Source organism: Dama dama, chromosome 22 (genome assembly GCF_033118175.1).
Source record: "Dama dama isolate Ldn47 chromosome 22, ASM3311817v1, whole genome shotgun sequence".
In the NCBI taxonomy this organism is placed as follows: domain Eukaryota; kingdom Metazoa; phylum Chordata; class Mammalia; order Artiodactyla; family Cervidae; genus Dama; species Dama dama.
The window spans coordinates 41603435-41626039 of record NC_083702.1 but is presented as its reverse complement, the minus strand read 5'-3'; the positions used below and the strand labels follow the sequence as shown (position 1 = coordinate 41626039).

Genomic DNA, 22605 nt, shown 5'->3' with positions numbered 1-22605 from the left:
TCTCCAGTAGGAAATTTCTGCCTTGCTTCTATCTCAACTAAACAAATATTTCTCTATGTGCTCTCCCACTTGTTGTTCTGCTATGTCTTTAATAATAAACTTTGTACCTGGTATTTACAGTTTCTGCCTCTGTGATAAACGCATTTTTCACTGGAGGTAAAGATCCAGGAAAAATTATCTTCCAGCCCTTGCTGATTTGGTGGCTAGGACTCCAAGTTTTCATCCAGGGTACCCAGGTTCAGTTCCTGGGCAGGAAATTAAGATTTGACTTCATGCCACCGAATGCTGCTGCCTTGCTGAGATCAGTATCTGCCAAGTTTATCCACAGGAAAATGTTCTAATTATTACAAGACATTTTTCAACAGTCTTCTCCTATCATCCCTTCAAGACTCTCCATTTGTCTCACACATTCTGGATATGGGTCATATCTCCCATGTACTGTTTAAAATGCCTAAACTAAGACATCAATTGCACTTAAAAAAAAAAACAAACAGTAATTAAGGTTATAAAACTCATGGCTTACAACTCATTTGCCAAGGGTTAACAAATCTATAGCAAGTAAATTTATTTCAGAAAACTACTTTAGTTTCCCAAACTTGAAGAACTCAATAACAAAATCCATACCCACACCCACCCTGCCTTGCCAAGTAATTATTAAATCACAAAAGAGAAGAATTTTCTTCCTGTTGGAGAAGAAAATATATGGACAGTTTCAAGATATTTCCTTAGATCTAGAAAATCAAAACCTAGGAATCCAATCTATAGAAAAAAATTTTTGTGTGTAAAAGCATATATACATGGATAATCAATGCAACATTATGCAACATACACAGCTGTAAAGAACAAAATTAAAACTGGGAAAATCTTCAAGGTGTTATTAAATAAAAGAAAAAAAACTAGAAAAGTATGTATAATATAATCCAATTTTAAAAAAAGATACATACAAATATGTATAAATGTACTGAAAGGAATGGAAGGTAATATGACAAAGGGGTGGGGTGAGAGAACAAACGAGAACTTGTATGTTTTGCTATCCATAGAGCAATATCATTAAAATCATTTATGACAAAAATATACTTCTATAAAAAAGAAAATCTATGAAAGTTGCCAAGTAAATGTACTACAAATTATTTTGAAAAGAATACCCTTTATATGTTATAGCTCAGTTGGAGAAGAATCCTCCTGCAGTGCAGGAGACTCCAGTTCGATTCCTGGTTCGGGAAGAACCACTGGAAAAGGGATAGGCTACCCACTTCAGTATTCTTGGGCCTTCCTTGCGGCTCAGCTGGTAAAGAATCCGCTTGCAATGTCTGAGACCTGGGTTCGATCCCTGGGTTGGGAAGATCCCCTGGAGAAGGGAAAGGCTACCCACTCTAGCATTCTGGCCTGGAGAGTTCCATGGACTTTTTTTTAGTCCATGGGGTCACAAAGAGTCTGACATGACTGAGTGACTTTCACTTCACTACACTCATGGGTGCACATATATGTTCATAGCAGCATTATTAATAATAGCTAAGCTGTGGAGGCAAACCAAGTATCTGTTGACAGATGAATGGATAAATAAAAAATGTGGAATATATATACAATCGAATATTATTCAGCCTGAAAATGAAGGAAATTTTGATACATGCTACAGAATGGGTGGCCTTGAAGCCATTATGCTAAGTGAAACATGTCAGCTGAAAAACACAAATACCTTATGATTCCATTTATATGAGTTACAAAGAGTAGACAAAACTGGGGACAGCAATTAGAGTAGTGTTGCCAGGGACTAGAGGGATGGAAGAACAAAGTTACTATTTTACAAAATTTACAAAATATTTACAAAATATTACTCAGCCATTAAAAAGAATTCATTTGAATCAGTTCTAATGAGATGGATGAAACTGGAGCCCATTATACAGAGTGTGAAGTAAGCCAGAAAGATAAAGACCAATACAGTAGACTAATGCATATATATGGAATTTAGAAAGATGGTAACGATAACCCTATATGCAAAACAGAAAAAGAGACACAGATGTACAGAACAAACTTTTGGACCCTGTGGGAGAAGGTGAGGGTGGGATGTTTAGAGAGAACAGCATCGAAACATGCATATTATCAAGGGTGAAACAGATCACCAGCCCAGGTTGGATGCATGAGACAAGTGCTCCGGGCTAGTGCACTGGGAAGACCCAGAGGGATCGGGCAGAGAGGGTGGGTGTGGGGATCGGGATGCGGAATACATGTAAATCCATGGCTGATTCATATCAATGTATGGCAAAAACCACTATTGTATTGTAAAGTAATTAGCCTCCAACTAATAAAAATAAATGGAAAAAAAAAGAAAAAAAAGTTAAGTTTTATAAAATCAAAAAGAGTTCTGTGGATGGATGGTTGTCACAGCACTACAACAATGGAATGTAGGCCTGTTAGCCTACAGTCCAGGGGGGTCACAGAAGAGTTGGATATGACTTAGTAAATTACAACAATGCCAATGAACTATACACTTAAAATAGGTAAGATATTAAATTTTTAATTATGCATTTAAATAAAAAACCAAAAGAGCATATTTCTTGCTTAATGAAGAAAAAATAAAGAAATATTAATACATTCAACTGCCTACTTAGCATCTCCACTAGTATGTCTAAGAACTAATTAACACTTGACACATCCAAATCTGACTCTGTTATCTCCCAACTCTCATTCAAAATAAACTGCCTTTACCATCTTCTCCATCTCAGTAAATGGCAACCTCATCTGTGCTTAGGGCTAAAAGCTTGGAAATATTCTAAAGTCCTCTTGTTTCCTCTCGCGCTCTATATCCCTAGTGAAAGTCGCTCAGTCGTGGCTGACTCTTTGTGACCCCATGAACTATATAGTCCATGGAGTTCTCCAGGCCAGAACACTGGAGTGGGTAGCCTTTTCCTTCTCCAGGGAATCTTCCTAACCCAGGGATCGGACCCAGGTCTCCCGCATTGCAGGCGGATTCTTTACCAGCTTAGCCACAAGGGAAGCCCAACAATACTGGAGAGGGTAGCCTATCCCTTCTCCAGTGGATCTTCCCGACCCAGGAACCAAACCAGGGTCTCTTGCATTGGCAGGCGGATTCCTTAGCAACTGGGCTATCAGGGAAGCCCAAAAGGGGATGTAACCACCAGGAAATTCTGTTGACTCTACCATCTACCGTTACCACCTGTGCAGCTACTATTCTGGCCTAAATCACCACAGTCTTTGAGTGGATTACAAGACCCTCCATCTGGTCTCCCTGCACCCACCCTGTTCTCAGTGTGTGTGTCCTTAGTCGCTCAGTCGTGTCTAACTCTTTGTGACTCCATGGACTATAGCTGGCCTGGCTCCTCTGTCCACTGCATTTTTCAGGCAAGAATACTGGAGTGGGTTGCCATTTCCTCCACCAGGGGATCTTCCCAACCTAGGGATTGAACCTGCGTCTCCTGTAGCTCTTGTATTGCAGGCAGATTCTGTACCTCTGAGCCATTGGGAAAAGTACTGTACTCAGTACATGCTTTCAAAAATGCCAGACAGTCCCTTTTAAAGCCCAACGCAGATCACGTCATTCCTGTGCTTAAAATTCTTCAACAGCTCCACATTTCACTCACAGTTTAACAACTGAACTGTTGATTGCAGCTGACAGGCTTTACATGATCTAGTCTTTAGTCCCCTTAAAAATGACCTCATTGCCTAACACTGCCCCCTTGCTCACTACACTATAGTCATACTGGTGCCCTGCTGTTCCTCCAACAGGAAAAGCATGCTTTACAGGCATTGGTCTAGCTGTTTTCTGCTGCAATGCTCTTCTCCCAGATGACTGCTTTCTCTTCATATCTTGGCTCAAATTACATCTTGTCAACATGGGCTACCCTGACCACTCTTATCTAGTATACCTGCTACTCAAAGTTATAGCAGTTATACTTAACTGTTATAATATATAGTTATCAGTTTAGTTCAGTTGCTGAGTTGTGTACAACTCTTTGCAACCCCATGGACTGCAGCACGACAGGCTTCCCTGTCTATCACCAACTCCCGGAGCTTGCTCAAACTCATGTCCATTGAGTCGGTGATACCATCCAACCATCTCATATTCTGTCATCCCCTTCTCCTCCTGCATTCAATCTTTCCCAGCATCAGGGTTTTTTTTTTCCAAGGAGTCAGTTCTTTGCATAAGGTGGCCAAAGTATTGGAGTTTCAGCTTCAGCATCAGTCCTTCCAAAGAATATTCAGGACTGATTCCTTTAAAATGGACTGGTTAGATCTCCATGCAGGCCAAGGGACTCTCAAGAGTTTTCTCCAACACCACAGTTCAAAAGCATCAATTCTTTGGTGCTCAGTTTTCTTTATACTCCAACTCTCACATCTGTACATGACCACTGGAAAACCCATAGCTTTGACTAGAAGGACTTTGTTGGCAAAGTAATGTTTCTGCTTTTTAATATGCTGTCTAGGTTGGTCATAGCTTTTCTTCCAAGGAGCAAGCATCTTTTAATTTCATGGCTGCAGTCACCATCTGCAGTGATTTTGGAGCCCAAAAAATAGTTTGTCACTGTTTCCATTATTTCCCCACCTATTTGCCGTGAAGTGATGGGACCAGATGCCATGATCTTAGTTTTGTGAATGTTGAGTTTTAAGCCAGCTTTTTCACTCTCCTCTTTCACTTTCACCAAGAGGCTCTTAAGTTCTTCACTTTCTGCATAAGGGTGGTATTATCTGCATATCTGAGGTGATTGATATTTCTCCGGGCAATCTTGATTCCAGTTTGTGCTTCATCCAGGCCAGCATTTTGCATGATATTCTCTGCATATAAGTTTAATAAGCAGGGTGACAATATAGAGTCTTGATGTACTCCTTTCCCTATTTGGAACCAGTCTGTTGTTCCATGTCTAGTTCTAACTGTTGCTTCTTGACCTGCATACAGATTTCTCAGGAGGGTATTCCCATCTCTTGAAGAATTTTCTGGGGTTTGTTGTGATCTACGTAGTCAAAGCCTTTGGTGTAGTCAATAACGCAGAAGTAGATGTTTTTATGAAATTCTCTTGCTTTTTCTATGATCTAAAGTATGTTGACAATTTGATCTCTGGTTCCTCTGCCCTTTCTAAATCTAACTTGAACATCTGGAAGGTCTCTGTTCATGTACTGTAGAAGCCTCATTTGGAGAATTTTGAGCATTACTTTGCTAGCATGTCAGATGAATGAAATTGTATAGTAGTAGTTTGACCATTCTTTGGCACTTCGTTTCTTTGGGACTGGAATGAATACTGACCTTTTCCAGTCCTGTGGTCTCTGCTGAGTTTTCCAATTTTGCTGGCATATTGAGTGCAGCACTTTCACAGCATCATCTCATTGTTTTACTCTTTCTCTTTGCTATGATCACTGAGGAAGGCTTTCTTATCTCTCTGTGCTATTTTTTGGAAATCTGCGTTCAAATAGGTATATCTTTCCTTTTCTCCTTTGCCTTTTGCTTCTCTTCTTTTCTCAGCTATTTGTAAGGCCTCCTCAGACAACCATTTTGCCTTGTTGCATTTCTTTTCCTTAGGGATGGTCTTGATCACTGCCTCCTGTACAGTGTCATGAACCTCCATCCATAGCTCTTCAGGCACTCTGTCTACCAGATCTAATCCCTTGAATCTGTTTGTCACTTCCACTGTATAATTGTAAGGGATTTGATTTAGGTCATACCTGAATGGTCTAGTGGTTTTGCTTACTTTCTTCAATTTAAGTCTGAATTTGGCAATAGGCAGTTTCTGATCTGAGCCACAGTCAGCTCCTGGTCTTGTTTTTGCTTACTATATAGAGCTTCTCCATCTTTGGCTGCAAAGAATATAATCAATCTGATTTCAGTATTGATGACCATGTGCAGAGTGTTCTCTTGTGTTGTTAGAGGGTGTTTGCTATAACTAGTGCGACCTCTTGAGAAAACTCTGTTAGACTTTGCTCTGCTTCATTTTGTGCTCCAAGGCCAAATTTGCCAGTTACACCAGGTATCTCTTGACTTCCTACTTTTGCATTCCAGTCCCCTATAATGAAAAAGACATCTTTTTTGGTGTTAGTTCTAGAACGTCTTGTAGGTCTTCATAGAACTGCTCAACTTTAGCTTCTTCGGCATTAGTGGTTGGGGCATAGACTTGAATTACTGTGATAATGAATGGTTTGCCATTCAATATATAGTTAGAGTTAACTATAATAAATATATTATGTAATATATTTTATATAATATATTATTATATAATAATAAGTATATTATATATATAGTGAGCTGCTATATATAATATATATAGTTAACTGCTATAAGATATAGTTAACTGTTATAACTGCTTTACACATTTTACCCCCTCCCATAGTACTCATCACCTTCTAACAAACTGCATTATTTATTTTGTTGTCTCTCTCCCCTGGTTAGAATGTAAGCCCTGGGAACATCTCATGAACATCACCTGCCAAATTAAGTAGATGCTCAGTAACTAATTGTTGAAGGAATAAATTCTAGACACTTTAGGCAAGTTTCTCTTCATCTGCTTTCATTTTCATTTTCTATTTCATGAAAAGTGTTTTCTAAATTTCAACAATAAGGAAAGAGAGCTGCTTGAGAATTCAATCTACACAAAATTTCAAACATTTCCCTTCTGAGGTGAAATTTAAACATTCCAAGTTATTTATATACAAATTCTAAATATCTAGGGGGAAAAAAGGAGAAGGCAATGGCACCCCACTCCAGTACTCTTGCCGGGAAAATCCTGTGGATGGAGGAGCCTGGTAGGCTGCAGTCCATGGGGTCGCTAAGAGTCAGACATGACGAAGCAACTTATTTCACTTTTCACTTTGACTCATTGGAGAAGGAAATGGCAGCCCACTCCAGTGTTCTTGCCTGGAGAATGCCAGGGACGGGGGAGCCTGGTGGGCTGATGTCTATGGGGTTGCACAGAGTCGGACAATGACTGAAGTGACATAGCAGCAGTAGCAGGGGGAAAAAAAAACTTTAGCCAATTCATCTTCCTCAACCCAGGAGATTTCTAAACATCTGGAATTGTGGAACTATCTAGATGTTTGATTAAAAAAAAAAAATGTAGCAGCAAAAAGTCCCAGCAATGTACTGAAATATTTTCTGTAGTTTTATTTACATTTATTAGACCAACTAAAATGCACTACAGCTACCAGTGCTTCTGACTCAGCATCTGATACTACCTAAAATTATAGAACAGTACAGAGTTAAACTGTTAGGAAAAGTAGATTGCTTCAGATCTTTGAAGTTCAAAAGTAATATGAACTTAAAATAAGCCTTGAAGGTAGGTAACTGTAGATATTTCTTATTTTTAAAGGTTCCACTGTGTGGGGAAATTAACAAGATGGCACCAGTCAAGCTCTCTCACCCCATGCTCTCAAGCCCCTCTCACCCCATGTTCTGTAAACAATGACGTTACACGGTTATGTATGGCTGAGATCACTTATAGAACTGTGCATGCGTGTCATGAGGTACTCGCTTGGTTACAGGCTACGTTTTGCAGTACACCTGTAAGAACATCACCCTCGAAGCCCTGGCTGCTACTGCATCAGTCTACACTGGAGTGACATCATGGTTACGTCATATGAGGTTATGTTATGGCTACTTATGTTGTGGCTGCTGCTACAGATGCTGCATCAGCCAGAAGAGAGGCTGTGTTATGGCTGCCATGCCAGCCGGGAGAGAATATTCATGTCTGTAGTTCCTATGGCCCCTCAAGTCTCCTTCCAGCCTCTTACCTCGAGCCTTGCCTACCCTGGATTCAGCAAATAGTGTGGACAGTGTGAACAGCAAGACATCTGGTGTAACAAATAGGATCACCAACACACACTGCTTTATGCTACAAATAAAACATATATAAAGTAACTGTTACTACTGTATCTAAGGCAAATCCAACAACATGTGTAATGAGATAAAATAAATGCAGCCTCTGAAAACACAAAAATAATTTGTTTTCAAAACTAGTAACAGTTTATTTTCCTGAAACATGTTTCATAATTTTATTAAAATTTTTGCTACTCAAAAGTAATGGAAAGGTTAATAAAATTTCTAAAGACTGCTATAGAGACTAATCCTTCCAAAGTTAATATTTTATTAGATGAACTGAAACACAACTCACTAAGACTGAGCTCCAGTTCTGATGGAAGTTTTGAGCTTATAGATGAGGCCCACAATCATAGTACCTGTTATGTATATGTACATATGCTGTGGCTACTGTTCAGTCACTCAGTCACATCCAACTCTGCAATTCCATGGACTGTAGCCTGCCAGGTTTCTCTGGCCACGGCACTTCCCAGGCAAGAATACTGGAGTGGCTTGCCATTTCCTTTTCCAGGGGATCTTCCCGAACCAGGGATCCAACTCGCATCTCCTGCATTGCCAAGTGAATTCCTTACTACTGAGCCACCTGGAAAGCCCAATACAGCAGACTGCATATAATACTATAATTCAATCATGAGTTCTAGGGGTCTGAATCCCTGATCCCCACTTTCAGAGTGATCAATTTGTTAGGTTCCATGAATCCCCACACAGAAAGTGCTGAAAATCACATTCCACCATGCCTTCTGGGTTGGTGCTGGGACTGCTTGATCAGTGTGTTCTGTTGTGCCTTGGTATAGTGTGATTTTGGGTAGAGACCAAACTTCCTCTGCATCATCCTGAGTGGGGAAGGGAGCTGGAGGCAGTTCTTCCACCCCCAACCATACACTGATGGAGGTTCTCCTTTTGGCCATAGTTAACAAAGAATGTTGGTCAAGATTACAGAAAAACTCTTGCTATTTAAAGCACAAAAAAATTACTCTGTGTCTACAGCCATGACCAAAGCGGAAGGTGAGAGTAAAGACAAACCACAATCAATAACATGTTGTTCTTTTTGCCTACTTGCAAAGGGCAGTTCTAGTTGACACCATCTGAGCTGGAGGAGGTTCATAGCCTGCTGTGCTTTATCAGATAAACTGCTGCCAATTTATTTGTTGTTCAGTGGCTAGGTTATGTTTTACTCTTTGGGACCCCATGGACTGCAGCATGCCAGGCTGCACTGTCCTTCACTATCTCCCAGAGTTTGCTCAAATTCATGTTCATTGATTCCATGATGTTATCCAATTTATAACACCACCCATTTTTTGGTTCCTTCTTCCTTATAACCAAGTGGAAGAAAATGAGCCCTAGATTTATCAAAACATCCTGTATTACTACTGTACTGACAATGAGAAATATCCCCTGAGAAGCTGTCCAACCTCATCAAATAAGTGCTGAGTTTTGAAGTCATCACACTTTTGCCAGAGTCTAAGGTTTATAACAGTTTTAAGTTTTGAAACTGATGAACAAACCATGAAAGACCTCTAAGTATATTAATGTGCAGATGGGCCTGCTAACTGGTGTTAGATTTCCCCATAGGATCATCTGTATAAGCTCAGATCTGCACACATGTGCACCCAGGCAGCTTTCCTTGATCCCCAGAAGCATAACACATGGCTGTTTCTGGGCCAGTTGTACTAGTTCTACAGCTAGTTTACTAAACACCCCCTTGGGCTTTCTAGGTGCCTCTAATGGTAAAGAACCTACCTGCCAACTCAGGAGACATGAGATGGGTGTTCAATCCCTGGATCAGGAAGATCCTTTGAAGGAGGGCATGATAACCCACTCTAGTATTCATGGCTGGAGAATCCCATGGACAGAGGAGCCTAGAAGACTAGAGTCCATTGGGTTGCAAAGAGTCAGACACAACTGAAGCAACTTAGCACACATGCAAACACACCTTTCCAGCAATTTAAACATTCTTCAGGGTACCTCTGTCATACAACTCTCATTTGCCTAGGTTCAGATCCTGGCTTTACCATTTAATAGTTGGGTGACTGAGTTACTTAAATTTCCTGATCTGTAAATGAGAATTCATAGGATTTACAGCAGTATCCCTCTTATAAGGTTGCTGTGAAAATTATGATTTAATTCTAGTGAAAGTACTAGAGCAGTAGCTAGCACATGATAATTGCTATATAACTATTTGTTATTAGTCTTATAACCCATATAATACTCAGTGCTGTGTAACTGTCAGGGTGGTGGATCAGGGGACCAGATCTTTACTCTCTTCTCGCTCTAATCTCTTAAGGCCCTTCCCTTTTGCCTCCTCCTATGCCTGCCATTCTCCTTATATTTACCCTTACCAAGGCCTGAATTTTGATTTACCAGCACGTGCTCATGCTTGCTTACTGGCAGCTGCCATTTGCTTCAGTGTCTCTGCTACTTTCAGGGATTCCCTATAGGCCATTTTGGATTCTGACCAGTTAATGACCCTTTTGTAAATTAATACAATAATGAATTATTTACAAATAAGTGGCCTGGCACATTAAACATGATAACAGTATTAGTAAGGACAATGTGATATCTGACTTTTTTTTTGGCTGCCCCATGAGGCTTGTGAATTCTTAGTTTCCTGACCAGGGATTGAACCTCGGCAGTCAAAGTGCAGAGTCTTAACCACTGGACTGCAGGGAATTCCTTGAGCCTGACATTTGATGCAGAGTAGAACTTGCTGTGAAGGAAGGAAAGTGAAGTCACTCAGTCATGTCCAACTCTTTGTGACCCCTGGACTGTAGCCTACCAAGCTCCTCCATCCAAGGAATTTTCCAAGCAAGAGTACTGGAGTGGGTTGCCATTTCCTTCTCCAGAGGATCTTCCCAACCCAAGGATCGAACCCAGGTCTCCTGCATAGCAGGCAGATGCTTTACCGTCTGAGCCACCAGGGAAGCCTGAATTTGCTGTAGATCGTTTTAATCCCAATTTAATGATTATTCTTCACCTTTTACCATGATTATAAATACATATCCTGGATTCCATAACTTTTTTCATTTTTCCTCCATTTTACATTATTCACATTCACTAGTTTTTAACAATCATTTTCTGAAAAGCACCTTTAACTGCCCATAATCCCTTAAATTCAGTATTTAATAGCTCTCATCTTTATGCCTTCAAAGTACAAACTACTTTTATAAGCTCTGAGAATATCCAATGGTCAACTGCAAAATAAGTAACAAAACCTTCTACTTTATTCTTTTTTCCTTTGGTTCCTAAGTGATAACTCCCTAATTAAAAGTGTCAGGTACTCTGCTAATTACTGGGGACAGGAGGACAAGTAAGACATAATATTACCCTTGGCTAATTCTGAAAGAGATATGTGCAGTCCCATAGGTGTCAGTCCCCTTGCCCCCATTCCTTTGCTAACTGCCATCAGGAGGCAACTGGATCATTTACCCTATCAGCAATGGCAGAGGATGAAAAGGAGAGAATTAGTAAGGGACTGACTTAAGAAGGGAGGGACAGAGAGGAGGAAAGGATAACATTTACTTAGGCTCCTGACTAACTGTCAGGGAAACAGTGTCTTTCTTAAGAGTGCAAGAAGACTAGAGTTCTGCGTGCAATATTATAGGAGTCTGTGAGACTGTGCAGGAAGAACAGTCTGCCCTGTTCACTCATTAGGTTTGGTCAATCTTAACACTCTACCTGCCTCATTTTCCAATCTCCTTGTTAAACTTTTCAGATATATCCTCTCTGAAATTTTCTTTAAAATATCATTTCAATGCTTGTTAAGGTAAGGGGGAAAAGTCTATTTGCCCCATGGAAGGTCAGTTAAAAGAGACTCTGACCCGTTTTTTTTTTTTTTTTGGTCCTAGTAATTATGGGTCAATCCCTTGTCTTTCTTCAGAAGGGCTGATTTCCTTAATTTTATCAATAACAATAACAAATATCAGTCAAGGGATTAGGCTGGAGGGAGAGAAAAATGCACTTGAGAGCAGGGCCAAGTTTCTGGGTGCTTGTGGGTTCCTTCAGGACTCCACAGGGCTCACAGAAGTCCATTCAAGAGCCCAGGTGAAAAGTAACAGCAGTCTTCACAGGAGGTGTCACATGTCCTAGGACAACTTTCATCAAAGTGTGTCCTGGGAACAAGATCTCTCAATTCCCCCCTCTACCACTCCACCATAACCAACCAACTAATCATGATTCTACGAGAAATATCTGTGACTTGCCAAATTTGACAGTTTTATCTTGCAGACTCATGATACCAATAGGCATAGTGAGGCATCAAGAGCCCTACAGTAAAAAACAAAAACAAAAACCTGTTTAACTTTGAACCCAGTATATGTCCAGGAAACATTTTTACCATTTATTGCAAGTTAAAATCCCATGGTGCTTAGAACACATTTTGGGACAAGTTTCCCCAGGAACTCCTCCCATTCTAACAACTATTGCTCAGGCTACTTCCCATACTTTCCTAACTCCACTGCTTCTGACTTCCTGATAATCCTTTTGGCTGCCCACATGACCATAACTCTCAAATTATGAACTGAAACTCCAGCCTGGCCTTGGCTTTTAGACATGACCCTACTGTCCCCAGCTTCAATGCTGCACAATCCCACAATGTGCTGACCACAAAAGCAGCACTAGGGGCAGATCCAGGATGCTTGAGTCCTGCACATGGAGTCTAAAACTGGAGAAGCCGTCAGCTTTAAACAAAATGAGATTAAATGACACTGTGTAATTCTGCCAGTCTGCTTCTACTTCCTTGCCATTCTCTCCATCTCTCTTCCTCTCACCTGCGAAATCCCACAGCCTAGCAGACAAATGCATACAGTTTAGTAGACACTTAGTTCAATCCCTGGGTTGGGAAGATCCCCTGAAGAAGGAAATGGCAAGCCACTCCAGTAGTTTTGCCTGGGAAATCCCATGGACAGAGGAGCCTGGAGGGCTACAGTTCCATGGATTGGCAAAAGAGTTGGATACAACTTAGCAACTAAACAACAACAAGGCATTTTAGTGTCCATGACAAAGATGAGTCAACTGAGGTGGTGTTAAGTGACTAGGTTGGTGAGAGATGTCATATCTACCTATAGTTTGTAAGTACCTTCTGGGCAGGGAGTCTAGCTGATAATCCTTTGGTTTTCACTCAGCAAGTAACAAAGTGATTACATCTGTTATAGTATAGCTATTTGCCATGACTCTGTGTCTCTATTTTAGCGACTACTGTGCAGCCAGGAGCTTCCAAATACCCAAGACATTAAAAAAAAAAAAAATACTAGTATGCAAGAGTGAGAATCTTATTTGGAGTCACTAAACGGAGACAGACTCCCAGATTTCCCTTTTCCCAGCTTTGAACCACCTCCTTACTTGTTCTTCAGTCTTTCGATTTCTGTTATCTTTGCTCTAGGATAAGTCTCTTTAGGAGACTCTTGGATAGTCCCTCTGGAAACCAACAGAGTCCCTTAGGCTCACTCCATGCCAGTCTAGCCTTCCTTAGCTTTCGGCTACACAGCTGTCGCTTCTGCTAAACCTGACCCAGGCCTCTTCAACGAGGCACTTCCACATATGTCATACCATGTGAAAAGTAACAGCAGTCTTCGCCTTCAGCATCCATAAAACGTATGTAGGACAGATATCTGCATATTATGGTTGAAGAAAGTAAGGTTGGTAAATAGTGGTAAATCCAAGAGTCACACCAGGGTTTTTGATTCCAAGGTCAGTCCACTACAACTGATGGCCCTGTTGTCAGGCTTGTTTGCATTTTGCACTGGAAATAAGTTCATGATCTGGAGCTGTATTTCCAGTATTTCTGGGGCTATGAGGACTCATTAGTGTTCCCTCTGCTTAGCAAAAGATTCCATTAACCACATAGAAGCACTACAGTGATCTTAAATCCAAATGAAGTGAAATATTGATCTGAGAAACTAAACATACCCTTTAAATTGTTAATGACCCCCTATTTGTCACAAGACCAAGTTTAAGAAATATTTTGAGTTTTTAAACAAAGTCTTGGTATCTACTATAAGAAATTAAGATCATAATAAATGACCTCAGGGAATCAGGTCTCTATTCCATTCAAAAATTCTACTAAATCCAGCAATCACAACCTGCTACAGACTTCAAAGGACTAAAGTGTATTTCTTCTTCATAACTGGAATACAGGCCAACATTTTTCCCTACCTGAAGACTGATTATAACTGTGGGTTGGAAGTAAAAGATAAAAAGTTAAGAGTTAATACAGTTTTACTGGAATACAGTCACACTCCTTCTTGTGTATACCGTCTATGATGCTTTTTGCTAGGTTGACAGTTAAGTATCTATAACAGAAACCATATGGCCTGCAAAGCCTAAAATATTTATGATCTGGCCCTTTACAGAAAAGGTTTGCAGACCTTGACCTAAATAATCAAGGCAACAAACCACAAATTAGTATTATAAATGTTTTGATATTATATGATATTATAACACTATTATTGATATTATAACACTACTCTTATGATACTATAACACTATTATTATTATAGCACTATGTTATAATACATTCGTACTATAATTTTCAGAATTAATCTTGGTTCCGTCCCCAGCTAGCAATGGGATCCCAGGCAAGGAAAAACCACTAGGTTTCAGGGAACTCACTGGTAGCACAATTGATCTAGCACATTTGGGGTTACAGATGACCCTGGGATATATTTGGTAAATTAACAATGTTACAAGGTATAATCTTTGGTTTGTTATTGGTTTAAATCCCACATGCCCAGCATCCTTGTAATTCAGTTGCAGGTGCCTTCCCATTTTTCACAAAAACTATCTTCCCCAGGAATCTACTGCATGTGAATTAATAAGCCAACAGGTCATGCTTTTTGGTCAGTGCTGCTCAACCATGAATCACCATGGAGCTTTAGAAAAGAAAACTATAATACCTTGGCTGAATCCCAAGCCAATGAAATCACGAACTCTAGGGGTTGGGACCCAGGAATAAGTATGTTTTAAAGATTCCGAGGTGATTCCTATGTATAGCCAAGTTTGAGAACCACCATTCCTGTTGTCCTGGTAACAGGCTTGGATCAAATTAGTATATTCAGTGGAAGTTGTATGAAATAAATTTCATAATTTTAAGCTGTTGAGCTGAAGTTCCACCAAAGTTATATCACAAAATGTGGATTCCATGAAGACTGCGAAATTTTAATAGAACTGGTTTAGGCTTGCAGCGTCAACTGACTCTTGTGTAAGTCATAGCCAATGCTTCTGTGTTGAGCGTGAGGCCCTCTTCAACATCTGGTTGATAAAGATTATCTGATTTTCGAACCCAGTACTGAAGAAAAAAAAAAAAGACACTTGCTGCATTTACATGAAAAGCTACCTTGAGAATCCAGAAGAAGATTATTTCTGGCTGATGGAAAGTATGGCAAACTTTGCTATGGAAGAAGAGACTTCTAAAAATAATAAAATTAAAAATTTTTTTGACTTCATAAACTCTGAAGAAATAAAAACAGATGTAAGAAATGAACCTGAAGGGCAAAAGATGGCTTTTCTCCTAAGAGCTATAGCCAACTCATTTATTCAAAATGTCTGGTTTATAAGTTAACCAGAATCTTGGCTTTTCCTCTTCCTTTTTACCTACTGCCAAACTATTTTCCATTTATTCACAATAAATTTATCTGCAGGTCCAGAGAGAAGACAAAAATCAAACTGGCCAAAATGTTTCATAAGGTTTGACAAGGATGTTGCTAAAACCAAACAGAATTGTTTTTCACCATGTCAATTACAGCAACCAAGACTGGACTACTATTTCTCTACACAAAGGGAAAAAAATACATCCTTTTCATAAGCAAATCCTTCCTGACCTAGTTTGATTTTCATTCACTTTGTATCTGCTTTTCTGGTTTATTCTTCTGAACTTGATTTCTCTAAACCTGGTTTCCAGCACCCAAAACATTCTAGCCTAATGCTCTCTGAAAACTAAGCTCAGAAATTTTTACTGCTCTAGTGCTTATTGCTCAGGCACAGATCACAGGTAGATGCAGACTTTGATTATTAATAGTTTTTCTAAAAAATCCGACAAGATAGGTGGTTTTCCAAAAAGGGCATAGTGACAATCTGTGATCTATCTCAACTTTTTTTTTATCTTGATACCTTTTTAAGACAAATATTAACATAAATATCATTTGACTAGAATGTTAATGCTTCACAGCTTATGTAGATATTTGCTTTCCTTACTCCTGGCTGTGTAATCAGACCAGCAGGCCTCATATTTTTCCCCTGGCTACATTTCCAGACCAGGAGCACAACAGTATTGTGTGTTTAGCTTCTAACACTGTGGGGGATTGTTCCAAGTCATGCAAAACTTAAAGAGCAAATACTGATATGGCTTATCTTTTATTTCTTATATGTATTTTTTGGTTGATAGAGGAAGGAAGTAGGGAAGAAACATACTCCAATTTATCAAATATAACCATTTCCCTAATTCTGAATTTTAAAACTGCACTAGAAAAGTCATATTTAGTTATGTCTAACACGATTGCTCCTACAAAGAAAAAGTTTATTCACTCAATGATGAAACCAATCTTATTATGCTCTTGTTTAAAATTCTATAATAGTACTGAAAGATCTGTAGGAAAAACTCCATTGTTTCCAAAAAGGACCCTTTATCATCAGACATAAGCCTGTAAAAGGCTTCATAACTGCCTACTCACAGTCATGCACCCCTAATGTTCTAACCACATTCTGATCTTCTCCATTCCTATAACACACTATACTTCTTTTCAAGTCTGTATGATTTTGCATATTGGTTCCCTTAGCTCAACAGTCTATCTTTAAACACATTAATCTAGTTTCAATGTCACCATTTTTGAGGAAATTTCCTTGAGTCAGAAAAACAGTCAGTTGCCCCTCCTTTTCTATTCTCCACACACACTTTTTTTACCTGTACTATGACACCTGTCATGCACAATCACTGCTTTTACTGGTTTTCTACCCTTTCAAGTAGTTTAACAACAACTGTTGAAGAGGAAGCATTTCTAGATTGCTACATTTTATTCTATCTCCTTTCTTTTCCTATCATTTTCCTAACAGGAGAATTTCAAAGAGCTAAATGTCTTAAACAGAGGACAGGAAAAAAAGAAAAACAAAAAAGGGAAGGGAGCACACCCTTGGAACTTAACAAAATACCTTAAATAGTTTCTCTTCATCTTGCCACAATTTTCTTCATGCAAACTATTCTCTGAATTTCTTAGTCTCAAGAAAAGAGAGATGGAGTGCTTTCCATTTTTAAAGGAGTACTCAGGCTGCTGGGCAGAGAACAGAGTTCAAGAGGTTAATAATCCAAGGAAAAGTTGAGCAAGACTTGAACCAGAGGAGTAGCAATGAAGGCATTAACACATGGTCAGTTTGATATCTTTCAAAGCAGGACTGATTGACAGATTGGATTGACAGACTGGGGAGAGGAAAAAAAGATTCAAGAAGACTAGTTTTAGGCCTGAGCATAGGAAGTAATGGTTACTACATAATGACATGGAGATGACCAGGCTACAAAGGTTTAGGGGTTTTTTTATGAGAAGAAAGAGAGTCTTTCCCCAGGCTAAGTTTTAATAACCACCATGCAGAATGACCAACTTCGATGACTAACATTATTTTTCTTCTCAGAGGCACTTTTCTGTGGCCTGCTTCAAGATATGACTTAAAAACTACAGATCTTGGGTCAATTAGCAGAGGAAAAACCCTTAGAAGGGTCTGATCTGAATAGGGTTTAACAGGGACTGCGGGAAGGAATAAATTAGAGAATGTATTTAAATCAGAGTGAAGACCTTCAAAAATATATTTCAGGCCAATAAAAATTAGCTTTGTGGGGCTTCCCTGGTGGTCCAGTGGCGAAGACTCTCTGCTCCCCATGCAGGGGGTCCAGGTTCAATCCCTGATCAGGGAACTAGATCCTGCATGTCACAAGTAAGACCCAGCACAGAAAACCAAAAATAAATGTTTTTTTTTTTAAAAATTAGCTTCCTGGACTTCCCTGCTGGCTCAGTGGTAAAGTGTCCACCTGCCAATGCGGAAGACACGGGTGCCACCCCTGATCCAGGAAGAACCCACATGCCACGGAGCAACTAAGTCCATGCACCGCAACTACTGAGTCTGTGTTCTTAGAGCCCAGGAGCCACAACTACCGAGCCTGTATGCTGCAACCGAAGCCTGCACACCCGAGAGCCATTGCTCCACAAGAGAAGCCACCACAGTGAGAAACCTGCACACGGCAACTAAAGAGTAGCCCCTGCTCTCCACAACCAGAGAAAAGCCCATGGAGCAACAAAGACCCAGAAGAGTCAAAGTAAAATTAAAAAAAAAAAAAAATTTTTTTTAATTAGCTTTGATTTTATATATATATCAAATAGCACAGAGTAAAAAAAGACTAACAGAGTGATAAGCACCTAGGAAAAATACTTTTTATTTTATGAGTGAGTGGTATTCCAGTGTCTAAGGAAAACTGTTCAGGTTTAAATCTTGCCTTTCTTAATTTTAAACAAATTTTTATATTTATTATGTTACAATTATACATCTTTGAATCCATGTAAACACACAATACTGTCATTCCATGAGTCCCCACTTTATGTTAAGTGATCTTTATATTAAGCAGAAATAGGACATGATATTGGAAACTTCACCATCTGCACCTTCTTCAGCCAGCTTTCCTCCTCACAGTCTAAAACGTGGCCATACCAAACTACTTATGGGTCACATAACATGAGAGACCTTGTGGTTTCTCATTCCGGCAATTTTGCACATTTTGCCTTTCCCTTCTCCGGGGGATCTTCCAACTCAGGGATTGAACCCACGTCTCCTGCATTGGAGGCGGATTCTTTACCAGCTGAGCCACAAGGGAAGCCCTCCTGCCTAGAATCCTCTAAATATGCCTTCCCCCATATTTCCCCATTTCATGAAGTTGACTTCTTAATTCCCTAAATCTCAGCATTACTGATACATCCCTAAATCACAAAACTGCATTCTCGTGTGCTCCCACAGCCCATTATGCACACAGTCCTATTTTCCCATCTTGTATTTTTTTGTGTGTATGTTTGGTGGTCCATTTGCTCCAAGAGAGCACAGATCATCACTTGTTTGCTTCCTTATGTATCCCCACTGCTTACCAATGAGCCCAGCACATTGAATACCTATTAATATGAAAGTACTTTGGGGATTTTTGTATTGACTACGCCAAAGCCTTTGACTGTGTGGATCACAAAAAACTATGGAAAATTCTTAAAGAGATGGGAATACCAGACCACCTTATCTGCCTCCTGAGAAATCTGTATGCAGGTCAAGAAGCAACAGTTAGAACTGGACATGGAACAACAGACTGGTTCCAAACTGGGAAAGGAGTACATCAAGGCTGTATATTGTCACCCTGCTTATTTAACTTATATGCAGAGTACATCATGTGAAATGCCAGGCTGGATGAAACAAAAGCTGGAATCAAGACTGCCAGGAGAAACATCAATAACCTCAGATATGCAGATGACACCACCCTTATGCAGAAAGCAAAGAGGAACTAAAGAGCCTAGTGATGAAAGTGAAAGAGAGTGAAAAAGCTGGCTTCAAATTCAACATTAAAAAAACGAAGATCATGGCATCTGGTCCCATCACTTGATGGAAAACAGTTGGGGAAACAATGGAAACAGTGACTGACTTTATTTTCTTGGGCTCCAAAATCTCTGCAGATAGTGACTGCAGCCATGAAATTAGAAGGCACTTGACTTGCTCCTTGGAAGAAACACTATGACCAACCTAGACAGCATATTAAAAAGCAGAGACATTACTTTGCCGACAAAGGGCCATCTAGTCAAAGCTATGGTTTTTCCAGTAGTCATTTGTGGATGTGAAAGTTTGACTATAAAGAAAGTTGAGTGCTGAAGAACTGATGCTTTTAAACTGTGGTATTGGAGAAGATTCTTGAGAGTCCTTTGGATTGCAAGGAGATCAAATCAGTCAATTCTAAAGGAAATCAGTTCTCAATATTCATTGGAAGGAATGATGCTGAAGCTGAAACTCCAATACTTTGGCCACCTGATGCGAAGAACTGACTCACTGGAAAAGACCCTGATGCTGGGAAAGATTGAGGGCAGGAGGAGAAGAGGACGACAGAGGATGAGATGGTTGGATGGTATCACTGACTTGATGGATATGAGTTTGAGCAAGCTTCAGGAGATGGTGATGGACAGGCACGCCTGTCGTGCTGCAGGCCCGTGGGGTCACAAAGAGTCAGACACGACTGAGTGATTGAACCGAACTGAATTTTGGGGATGGTAGGACAATAGATGATTTTGTCTCTCAACTTTCCAAACTTTCTGCACACTTGTTATACAATCTTCATAATAAAAAGACTTTAAATCCCTTTCTTAAAAATGACCCCACCAATTGAAATTACCACCAATTTCAGATCACAGTGACTTGAACCTGGTTGAATTTGATAATTGGAATAACTAATACAGTCCTTTAATTCAGTGCTTGAACTAACATAGTCTTTTCTGAAACAGCTAAAAGCAAAACAAATGAAAATCTCCCTCAAGAAGAGGTAGATACTCAGACAAACTGAGAAACAGAGTGAAAGTACAGTCAGCTGTTCGTATCCTAGAACACAGAACCTCTGGATCCTGGGTGCTGATTATACTATGCCATTTGATATAAGGGACTTGTGTATCCCTGGATTTTGGTATTTGCAGGAAGTCCCTTGCAGATACCTAGGGACTACTGTACCTCACTAAATCTATGCCAGCCTATCTGTAGACTGGATTTTAGGGAGTTCTAAGTGGGGTAGAGAATTTATTTTTAATCCTAACCTTTTCTGAGCTGGTTATATTAATATTACTCCAGGAAATGTTGGAATTATAACATAATTATATATTCTGTACATTAATATTCTGCATATAATTATATATATTCTATATATATAGTAACATAATTACATATAGAAATGTAATTATAATTTCATATTCTGGGATTATAATACCCAGAATATGAGAAATATCTGCTACAACTAAATACATCAGAAAATTGTATATTTGATTGTTAAAAATGTTTTACATTAGTTAAGTCCATTTGCTCTATTAGCAGTAAGCATCAAACTCAAAACATTCTCCCTCTCCCCCGAAACTCTCCTCACAAGTATATGTTGAATAAAAGATGAATATAGGTTCCATGTGGCTTGCCTGGTGGCTCAGATGATAAAGAATCCATCTGCAATGCAGGAGATCCAGATTTGATCCCTGGGTTGGCAGGATCCCTCAGAGAAGGGCATGACCGCCCACTCTAGCATTCCTGCCTGGAGAATTCCAAGAACAGAAGAGCCCAGCAAGGCAACATCCATGAGGTCACAAACAGTCAGACACTGAGCAACCAACACTTTTACTTTCATACATTCCATAAGAAAATTGAAGGTATTTTTCTGATGCCTGTCTTAAACTCAAATGTGTCCAAGTTCCTAGCTCTTGAAGAGCCCAACACTCCTCTTTAACACATAAGTTCTCATTCTGCATAAAAGCAAAAAGTTCACTTTCTCCCTACGTTTTGCAGTCTTCCTGGGGAAACTTCCTCAAACCCTCCCTAGTTGTTGCTTGTTGCTTCAAACTCCTGACCCAGTAGCATAAGGGCTAAGAGGATGGGCTGTAGCATGAAATTCTGATTTGCCTCCTGGTTCCATCACATGTTAGCCATAACTAACATTTCTCAACCTGCCTAAGCATCACTTTCCTTGTTTATAAAACAGATTTAATCACAATGCCAGTCTCATATAGTGCTGCTATGGGGATTAAAGAAATGGGAAGTACACTGCTAGACATATGACAAGCAACACCTACACAGAATGTCTATTATGCTTTGTTAATTGCTTCTTAACATTGTAAACTACTTCTCAAAAGGTCTCTTGCTGTCCCCATATTAATTTTCTAAAAAGCATGGATACAGCCACCTCCTCTAATTCTCCCAGTTTCTGCTGAAGACTAGGAAATAACAAAGAGAAATTACAATTAAAAAACGAGCAAACAAAAAAGGATGAGGAGGACATAAGATAAAATATTAGCTGGCTTCTTTTCGCTTACTGATTAAGCCATCTTGCTCCTTAGCCCTGGCAGGCTGCCAAGCTTGTAGAACTCATCTTAGTAGCATATTTGGGGAAACAGAGGGAGGAGCAAGGAAAGCTCATGCTTTCCCAGTACTTACTGCCCCAAACTGCTGCTTTTTGTGAATTAAAATTTGTTAACAGAGAGGAAGTAGTTTGAAAGTGAGAGACAGACCATTAAATGGTAGAAATATCAGTTACTGAGACATAGAGAGAAGACAACAAATTGTGTTATTTAGTAAGTGCTTTTTCTCCCTAATGTTAGATCTTGGCTATGTTTCTGAGCCAACTCCCTTCCCACTCCCCTCAAACCGTTTCCCTACTACCGCCACCTCAGAATTGTAGCTTTACACTTACAAAACAAAAAAGCCTGTCACAACATTAAGCGGTTCTGTTCAAACTGTTTGGGTCCCCACATAGAGCTGCCACTGCCAGAAGTCCCAGTTCTATATCCCCCAACCTACACACCAAATCTGACCCTTATTAAGAGTCTCAGACTTTGACTCCAATCTCCATTTCTTTAAAAATTTATTTAATTGGAGGATAACTGCTTTACAATATTGTGTTTGTTTCTGCCATATATTAACATGAATATAATAGCCATAGGTATATGTATGTTCCCTCCCTCTTGAACTTCCCTCCCACCTTCTACCCCATCCAACCCTTCTGGATTGTCACAGAGCACCAGCTCTGAGCTCCCTGTATATTACAGCAA

At 39.7% G+C, this 22605-nt stretch overlaps 1 protein-coding gene across 7 annotated transcripts in view; it reads right to left on the bottom strand.

Annotated features, from left to right (window-relative positions):
* FGD4 (FYVE, RhoGEF and PH domain containing 4) overlaps window positions 1-22605 on the bottom strand; it is a 226209-nt gene that overhangs the window by 80412 nt on the left and 123192 nt on the right. The window contains exon 1 of one of the 7 annotated variants that reach the window (XM_061125260.1): window positions 108-365. The exons of the other annotated variants lie outside the window; for them this stretch is intronic. The gene's annotated coding sequence lies outside the window, so the exon portion shown is untranslated. Of the gene's footprint in view, window positions 1-107; window positions 366-22605 lie in introns of those variants that run through there. 7 annotated transcript variants of the gene reach the window in all.